This window comes from Sapajus apella, unplaced genomic scaffold, assembly GCF_009761245.1.
Source record: "Sapajus apella isolate SASKATOON/1434 unplaced genomic scaffold, GSC_monkey_1.0 scaffold92, whole genome shotgun sequence".
In the NCBI taxonomy this organism is placed as follows: Eukaryota; Metazoa; Chordata; class Mammalia; order Primates; family Cebidae; genus Sapajus; species Sapajus apella.
In genome coordinates, this window is record NW_022437032.1 from 1650670 (window position 1) to 1661150 (window position 10481).

The following is a 10481-nucleotide window of genomic DNA, read 5'->3' on the forward strand; positions in this document are numbered from 1 at the left end:
GGTCAGCCCTCACTGGTTTCTACTGAGGCTCAGATTCTCCTGCGAGTTGGTAGTCTGTGAATTCTGTGAACTGGGTTATGAACTGACGGTCTTTGAACTGGGATTTGTCGATGTTTATCATTTGTTCCTCATTGTTGTATTCTTCTTAATGTCTTTTAAATCTTTGAATGATTCAGCAACATTTAGAAATTGGGAGATTTCACACAAAACGAACTCAGATTACTGGCTTTTCTTGGACAGTCAGAAAGCTTGGCCAGACCTGCCCACATTCCACCATGGTGACAGCTGGCTGAAGCCATGGGGCTGTTTCTTCCTCTTGCACCACATCCTGGCCTGTCATCAGCGTCTCCCCCGCTGCCAAGTACTCTAAAAACCATGACATCAACATAAAATGAAACACAATCTTGAAATCACTCTTCCATAAAAGCCACAGTGACTTCATTGTTGAGACAATCAGGGTGGGTATAAAACTATGGTCACCTAGAGAGTTCTGTTCCCTCTAAGCAGGACAGCTGTGACAGCTCAGCCTGCCTCATTCACTGATGTGAACCCCACAGTCATCCCAGAGACATCTGAGCAAGATCCAGCCATAGCGCTTCTGGTCAGGACACACCTATGGATGAAGTAAGATTATCTCATTCATCTTGATGAGGACCCAGGGCATTTGATAAATGTGTGTTGGCTGCATCCATTTTCTTTGCATTGATTATGGCTTTCCTGTTGCTTTTACGTTCATCTGCTCTTCTATGACTGGGTCCTGAGAGTAGTTCCACCCACCATTCTTGACAGATATTGTCTTTGTGCTGTCCTGGTTTTGCGTTAATAGCAGCTATAATGCCAAAATTAATCCATATGTTACACTTACCATTGTCTCGTGCGGCACACAGCCGTGGTTAAGTGCACAGCATGAAGATGTGTGAGTACCCTGTTGTGTCCTAAATAACATTCAGAATATATTTGGTGTACTACTTCAGTCCCCTGATCCTATGAGTTTGTTTGCTTTTAAAGACCTCCATAAAAGATTGCAAATACCAGTTACTAGCTAAGAGCCATTCAAATCCCTTGGACAAATACTATGTAAGTTGTCTGAGGGATTTTTTCCCCCTTCAATGCTCTTTCAAAGGCCTTCTAGCAGGGTTCAGAGTCTAGACAAATAGGTAATTTAAAACCTTGAAGGAATCAAGTATTCTTTGCCATTGTTGCCGCCATCAGTCTCTCTATATATTTAGATTGGCTCCAAGTGACTACTTTTTAAACTGAGACTAGAATTGTGTATTTTGAAAGCCTGAAAGCATGCTTCATTATTTACATCAGGCCTATTTAAGTTCTAGCATTTCATAACATTTCATCAATTACTTCTCCTCAACCTCATTCCAAATCAGATAAAATCACACAAAATAGCATTTCTATGAATTGCAGTCTCTTACTTTTTCTGGATCATTTTATGATTTTTCATTAAGTTAAAAACTCTTCACAATCACTTGAACCCAAATGACATTTCATGCTGTTGGCTAAATCTTTTATGCATATGCTGTTGGCTATTTTAGAAAAAGAACAAGAGAACTAAAATCTCTTCTCATCAACAAAGAATTTGTCTTCAGTTGTGTTTTTCAACTGCAGTCTCTTCCACTCCCCAGGGGTAGAAACTCACCATCCTCACCTAACACGTGACAATCTTGTCTGCATTAAGTCAGGGCCTCCTTCCCTATTATGCACAGTGGGCAGAATGCCTAGGGCCCATGGCACCTTAAGGGCCTGTGAAAATGTTTAGTTTCTTTTAAAATTAGAAAACAGAGTGAATATAATCCAGTCTGGGTTACATTTGTCTATTCCAAGGCAGTCATAAAATATGCTTTTGAATATCTGGCTACTGAAAGTAGGGGCTCAGGAAGGCAAAAATACTCAACACCCATGAAAATCATAGTGTGGTGCTACGTTTAGAGTAAATATGTACATCACTTAGAATTAATTTGAACAATAGAATTCACAATCAGAACTACACAAATGCAATGTCAGCCATATGTCCTTGAGCAACCTCATTAAGCCTCTATTTTTATTTTCATGGGACTGATCATAATAGACAATATTTATTGAGTTATTACTATGTCTTAGGCCTTGTAGGGGAATGCTCAGCATCTCATCTCATACAATTCTTTGGCAAAACAATGACAGATGTGTCTTGTGCAGCACTGTAAGAAATGACTGACAGTAATTGTCAGGATACCATGAGATTATGCAGAGCTGCACTTACCAGCAATGTAGCCTTGGGCAAGGTATTTCCCTGCTCACAGCCTTAGTTTCTTAATCTAAAAAACAGGGATAATAAAAAGATCAAGGTCGTAAGCTCTGGGGAGGGTGACTTAGTTAAGGTCATGTCAAATTCTCTCAAGGTCATGTCAAATACATAGTGCTGGTGATTTTGTCAATGTTCCATATAAATGGTAGTTATTATTAGCCTTCCCTAAGAGATTACCTTTCCCTGCCCTCCACTGTGTCTAAACTTCATATAAATGGAATAATACAGAATGTACTATTTTACGTCTGATTTCTTTTACTCAACAACATGTCTGTGAGATTAATGCGTTTTTTTGCAGTCATGACGAGGTGTTCTTTTTCACTGCTGTATTGAATTCCATTGTATGACTAGACCACAATTTATGTATCCATTCTCCTGTTAACATTGAGGTTGTTTCCAGGTTTGGGCTGTTAAGAATGAAACTACCAAAGTAGTCCCCACTTATCTGCAGTTTCACTTTGTGAGATTTCAGTTACCCATAGCAGAGCACAACAAAAACTAAAAATAAAAATAAATCATTTTAGACAAAGAGATCACATTCACATAAATTTTATTGCTGTATGTTTTTATAATTGTTCTATTTTATTAATGTCTTTCTGTGCTAATTTATAAATTAAGCTTAATCATAGGTATGGAGATATATATATATACATATGTATATATGTGTGTATGTGTATATATATAATATATATATATATGAAAAAACGGTGTATATATAGGGTTCTGTAGTATCAATGGTTTCAAGCATGATCTTGGCACATTATCCCCCTTAAGTAAACTGGGACTACTATATAAGCATTCTTTAACATGTATTTTGATGGACACAAGTTTTCATGCCTACTGGGTACATATCTAAGAGAAGTATATAAATCCATTCTAATACTGCTATAAAGAACTACCTGAGACCGGATCATTTATGAAGAAAAGAGGTTTAATTGATTCACAGTTCTACAGACTTAACAGGAAGCATGACTGGGCGGCCTCAGGAAACTTACAATTCTGGCACAAGGCAAAGAGAAAGTAAACACATCTTACCATGGCGGACTAGGAGAGAGAGACAGCGAAGGGGAAAGTGCAACATACTTTTAAACCATCAGATCTCATGAGAACTCACTCACTATCACAAGAACAGCAAGAGGGAAATCCACCCCCATGATCCAATCACCCTTCCACCCTATCCCTCCCCCAGCATTGGGAATTACAGTTCAACATGAGATTTGAGTGAGGACACAAAGCCAAACCATATTCAGCAGAATTGCTGGATTACAGGGTAAATTGAGCACTGTCATGTGCTGGATTTCATGGTAGGCAGGGGTAGGAAGATAGGAATAAGCAAAGCTTTATCATGGTTCCTGATTTCAGTCTAATAAGGAAGATAAGTCAATAACTTGCAATGATCAATATAAATGTAATAGCTGTGCTTGCAACAAAGGAGAGGCATGTGGAACCATGAAAGTATACCTGGGGCTTTGACCTGGTTAAGGGTGCAGGTCCTATGGCCAAAGGGAGCATAACAAACCTGGGGAACTGGAATAAGGCTGGTGTGGTTGGTACAGAGAGGAAAGAGGAAGTGGAAAAGTGGGTAGAGTTCAGACCAAGTAGGCTGTGTTCGGCGTTTCATTTTCACTACTCTCACCAAGGGGGAGGACATTATTATTTTATTTTGTTTTATTTTATTTTATTTTTTTAGGGAGGAGGTGGTTATCAAAGAGTAACCTAATTAGATTTGTAGTCTGAGAAAGATTATCTGGCTACTAAAACGGATTGAAGGGGATGTGTGTGAGTAAGAATGGAGGCTGGGATACCCATCAGAAGTTACATATTTTTGCATGAGTGTGACTGTTCTTATGCCACCATCAGCTACTATAATTTGGACTTTATAAGTTTAAGTCAAATGATTTAAAATAATTTTTAATAGATTATTAATTAAATGCAAGTCCTCTTCAGGTCAATTTTTTTCCATCAGTATCACACCCTGAGAAAAGTTTAATTCAGTTTCCTAGTACATTTGCTCATCTGTTTTATTACAGGTTTTATCAACCTCTACCAATAATTCTATTGTTATTCCAAGTTACAGTATGATTGTGAACGTCTGACACATTATTACAAAATGAATCAGAATTTATGACTGTGGTGTTCATCGTCCATTCCCAATACAACCTATCGTTTCCCAATGTTATTATTCTTTCTTTCTTTTATTTTTCTTGCTTTCTTGCTTTCTTTGCTTTCTTTCTTTTTCTTTCTCTTTCTTTTCTTTCTTTTTTTATATTTTGAAACAGGGTCTTGCTCTGTAACCCAGGCCAAGTGCAATGGCATGATCATGGCTCACTGCAGCTTCGACCTCCTGGGCTCAGTCAATCCTCCTGCCTCAGCCCGCCTAGTAGCTGGGACCACAGGCATGTACCACACATCTGGCTAGTTTTTGTATTTTTTGTACAGATAGGGCTTCATCATGTTGCCCAGGCTCGTCTCAAACTCCTAAACTCAAGTGATTCACCCACCCTGGCCTCCCAAAGGCATGAGCCACCATACCTGGCCCCAATATTATTAAGCACAGTGGTCAAGTTCAGAATTCCAAGTGTTCTACGGGTATAATCTGATACCTTTGCTGTCTTATAGGACTGGCTTTAAATGAGTTCTTAGGAAGAAGTGTCTTTTAATTTAATTTGCAGACCAAGGCCATCACTATTCTGCTCTCTAATTCCTATTTGAAGAGAAATTGTGAGTTTGAAGTAACCTATGGAGTGTCCTTGGATCTAGGGAGATTGCGAGAAGATTCTCCAATATTGCAATGGAGTATTCGAGATGACAGATTTGAAGCCCCATGGTTTGGGTTTGAGTTCTGGCTCCTCACTTAAGTCCTTTGGAACTTTGGTCTGAGCCTCTGTTTCCTCATCTGTAAATGGACATGATGATAACACTAGTTTGTACCTTACAATAATGAATATAAGTGAATACTTATCTAATGCCTAGCCCAGGGTAAATAAGAGCTTTATGGATGTTGGCTGTGTATTATTGGCCTCCTTCTAAATTATTTCCATTGGATTTAGGTTAACTGTTTCATTGCTACAAGAATTAGCCATACGAATTTTGCTCTTGCATTTTCTTTGAAGTAATTGTTAAAGTTAGTATCTAATACATTGTTCAAAATCAATGCCTAATGGGGAAAACTTTTTAAAGGTTTAGACCAGTGAAAAATATTTTGTCTCCTGATATATTCGTATATACCACCGTTTCCAATGTAGTATTATTCATTGTTTTTCTTTTTCTGTCTTAGCTACATAGAAGTTCAGAGTAGGTTAACCTGAAAGGTGGACTCCATGACCAACTTATTTACTTCTCCCTTCCTTTTTTCCTAATCTAGTAATGTTATATTTATACTTACATATATATATACACATAGATGTTTATATGTCCATATGAGAAGTGATCTGAAATTCCTTTGGATAAGTAATAACAGAACACAAATAAAATACCTAACAAAATAAATTTCAAAACTACAATTTGTGCATTCATTAACCACCCATTTGCTAAGTAAGCTGCAAAACCTGGGGTAGGTTTTTTCACGTCTCTAAACCTTTCTCTACTTCTGCACAATGAGGGATAATAAGGAATCTACTTGAAAGAGTTCTTTTGAGGAAGGAACATATATAAAAAAATTCAGAAGAGTGACAGCCTGCAATAAGCACTCGAAGCCAGTTGTTCATGTCACGATCACTAGAATTATTCCTAGATATCAGAGTCGAGGCTCAGAGAACTAGTTACCAGAAACTCCTACATACAAACCGGGTGCTAATTAGTGTTACACAAACAATGTTCTATACCAAATCTCTAAGCCAACTTTTAAATTTTTGGTTGTTGCTGATTTTTTACTTTCAAAACTGGAGAGTCACAATGATCCATTTTATGTCAAATGACAAAAAAGTAGTTGAATGCAATACAGAAATATCAATAACAATGCCACAGTAATACACATTTTTTCCTAGTTTATGTTTGTGCCATACTAACAGAACTTTATAAAAAAAAACTTGTTATTGTGAAGAATTTCATGCATGTAAAATAATCCATACTAAACATATTAACTATAAATAACTGCGGACCCATGACCCAACTTAAGAAACAGAACATAAAGATTATTAAAGCCCCCTCCATCTATACCTTCCTTCTACAGTTAATCACTATTCTGAATTTTTTTCTCTACCATTTATGCCTCAAGAAAAAGGTTATGCAACATGTACACCTAATTCTGCCTACCAGTCTACCGTTTGTATAACCACCATAGAATCCCTTTTCTTCACACAGATGTGCTCCAGCTATTACCTCTTGTCCTTTGACGTCTTCGTCACCTTCTCTTTTGGATCCTTCCCATCTACTCTGTGGTTTTGTTTTTTTTTTCCAAGCAAAAAAGGCCTTTCCATCTGCACCACAATGGCATTGAGTGATGGCCTACCACTTTCCCACCACTGTTAACTTTCTTGTAAAAATACTTTTCACTTGCTGCTTCCAAATCTCACACCACCTACTGCTGAATCTTCTATAATCTATTTACTACCAGCAACCGGAATGCTTCTAGCTACTCTCAATCCCTAAACTGGATGAGTCAATCTCTTCAATCCTGCCCTCTCTTGTTACCCTCTCCAGCACTATAATCTGCATGAAGAATTCTCAGTTGGTGCTTCAGTCTCTTCCCCCTACCTCATGCCCACACCCTCCACCCCCAGAAAGACAGAATGATTTGAACCCCACCAGCTCTTTCGCTAAGTCAGAATCACCTGGAGTGCTTGTTAAAACCCTGGGCCCTGTCCCCAGAGTTTCTATGAAGTCATCTTTGAAGACAACCACCATTATGTTGCTCCACATCATCGCCCAATGGGGAATTTTTTTTTAGGGTTTAGTCCTGTGGAAAAACTTGGCATTTCTAACAAGTTCCCAGGTGATGTTGGTTGTAGGTTCACACCTGGAGAAGCACCACATAGTTATCCCCCCTGAGAATCACTGCTGTGTGTGGCACTGGTGCCTGATGGGAGGGAGCTGATACTTCGGGTGTGTGTGGAACTCACGTGTGTCTGGGCTCACATGTGGGGAGGCTGAGGTATGGGGTCTCAGGTGTGCATGGGGTTCAGGTGTATGGAATCTCAAGTGTGGGGAGGATCAAATACATGGGGACTCAGCTGTGTGGAGAATTCAAGAATGGGGGAGGGCTCAACTATGTGGGGGCTCCAGTGTGGGGACCTCAGGTGTATGGGGGCTCAGTTATATGTGGGACAGGTGTGTAGGGCTCAGATGTGGGGGTCTTAGGAGTGGGGAAACAGGTTTCGGAGCTCAGGGCTATGGGAGCTCAGCTGTGTGTGTGGCTCAGGTGTTTCTGGAGCTCAGGTGTTGGGGCCTCAAGTCTTGGGGGGCTAGGGTGTTTGATGCTCCAGTTTTGTGTATGGGGTAGAAGACAGTTAACTCTTTTTTGAAGGAAATAAGGACCTGCTTAGTTATCAAACAGAGCTCCACCTTCTCGACTCTTATTGGCCACTCTATACTCCTGGCTCTTGTTCACACCCCTGCTTTCAACATTCACATCGTGGCCTCTCGGATTCACACTCTTGCGGATCTCCCCTTACCGTTGCAGCTTCTGTCTCCTTTGCTGTTTCTTTTTCCTCCCACCTGCATTTCCCCCTCGTCCTCTTCTCGTGGCAAGCTACCTTAGCTGTCCAATGCATGGCCCCAGGTGTCGGCAGTAGCAGCATCTGGGAGCTCATTAGAAAGGCAGTCTCTCAGGCCCGAGCCCACACGGAGCCAGACTGCAGTGTAACAAAATCCCCAGGTGACTTTTATGTGCGTTAAATGTTAAGAAGCCCTTCTTCAGGATGTAAAGGGTTCTCTCCCGAGTCCTAAGTATTCTGAGCTTCAGTGCGCTTTTCCAATTGCCAATTACATGTCTCCACGTGGTTGATGCCCTGGGAAGTCCAAGTGCTGATGCCAAGCTTGTGCCCTTCTCTCGCCCTCCCCTTCCTCAGCTGTGCTTCCTACAGACACTTCTTTCTTTCCTGCCTCTGCTTACACTACCAGCAGGCACCCAGAGATCACAAAGCAAATACAGACAGGCACCATGCAGGTAAAATAAATGAGGGTAGTGGGCTGGGTGGGGACTGGGGTGAACTAGAGGCAGCCTGCTTTGTCTAATGCAGCTGAAAACTGTCATTTAGAAATATGGTGTCGATGTCGCCAAACTGCATTTTTATGTGAGATCTCTGGATTTGATTGTGGCCACAAATTCAGTTTTTTGTTGTTAAATTATAGGAGCCAAAGAAAACCTGTTGTAAACTGTACTGGCCTGTGCTCAAAAGCAAGTTCTTTTTGGCTTTCTCCTACCCTCACCTTCATCTCTCCAATCATTGCCAAAATTTGTACATTTCACCCTTTCTCTAAGTCCTGGTATACCTTTCCTTCAGCCAACTGGCTAGGCGCACCAGAGACGGTACAGTAACATCCGGTGTTTCTACCTCCATCTTTTTGCAGTAAAAGCCACCTAACAACTGCCAAATTATTAAAAAATACTGCTCCAATCACGTAAATTACCTTTCTGTTCAAAACCCTTTCGAGACCCCCCTGTGAAAACCTTATCTCAAATGGCTTTTCCAACCCCTTGCTCCCTTCCTTAGCCATGCTTTTGACGAGCGCTCACAAGGCTTGGACAAGGATCATGGTATTTGCAGAGATGACAAGAAATGAAGGGATTTGAGAGATATTTCAACATTAAAGTCAGCAGCAAAGCACAGCCACTGGTAAGACTCCTACTACCACTTGCTGTGAAAAGCCTGCATAAGACATACCACGTTGTACACCTGAATTTGCAAACTGGCAGTCTCAGGGTCAGATTTGTTGTGCAATTATCTTTTGTGTAGCCTGCACTGCTTTAAAACACAAATAGTGGCCAGGTCTAAAAATAGTGATTGCACATAAAAATCAGGATTCCTGCTTTAAAAAAAAAAAGTGACAGATCCAGATCAAAACTTTCCTCCGTGGCAACTACTGGATGAAGCTGACATTTCTTCCTTTCCCTTCAGATGCAGCATGCTGTTCGCCCATCTTCACACCTAGCCCAGGGAAGTTACTATTTATAAAAATAAGCAAAGGCTTTAGAAATAAATTTAAAATGGGAATCAAATATTTGTAATGTTCTAAAATGTCACAGGTAGTTAAGAAAATGGAGTTAGCAACATCGCACCCTTCCATCTCACTGATGTTAGATATTTGGGTTTTTGTATTAGGTTTTCTTGATAATATGCAGGACAAAATTTAAAGTCCCAGTGAATTACATAGTTCAGTCTCTTGACCCATGTGAGGTGAGTGTTCATTGTCAACATTTCTAAAGGGTTATACTTCAGTCACCCTCCTATGCTAGATCTTCCACTGGGCTGGGGGGGGGGGTCCCCAGATCCGTCCATTCCCCACTGCAGGCAATTGACTTCTATGAACCATAGAAGTCAGGATTCCAGTTGGGTTTTGCCAATGGTGGAACCCAGGTGGATTTTGCAGGGAGAGAGAATGAGGTCAGGGTGTCTAGTCCCCTGGCTCTCTCACTGCAGGGTTGACCCAGGCTGGCTGTGCTCCTCCCCAGATGAAGAGCAACTTTCTCTGCGTCCGGAGTGAAGGGGGCAGTTGCTCTCTCCCCCGGCCTTTGACGGTACCAAAGGACCCTAGTGGTTACCTGGCACCATTATCATTTTGGCTAGAGTTTCCTCAAATTATTCTAATTTTATTTCCTACTGCAAGTTGACTGACTCATCTCCCCAGCCTCACTCCTTCAACTGAACATTAACCAAATGCATGCAAGAAAAAAATACCCTTGGTAAGAGTCATTTTCTAGAACTTGAATATCACTATTTGGGAAGATTTTTGCAGCAATTTAAAAATTTGCCTTTGGTTGGGCACAGTGGTTCACACCTGTAATCCCAGCACTTTGGGAGGCCAAGGCGGGTAGATCACCGGAGGTCAGAAGTTTAGGACCGGCCTGGCCAACATGGTGAAACCCTGTATCTACTAAAAATACAAAATTTAGCTGGGTGTACTGGCACGTGCCTGTAATCCCAGCTACTCGGAAAGCTGAAGTGGGAGAATCACTGGAACCCAGAAAGTGGAGGTTGCAGTGAGCCAACATCACTGCACTCCAGCCTGGGTAAGGCAGTGAGAT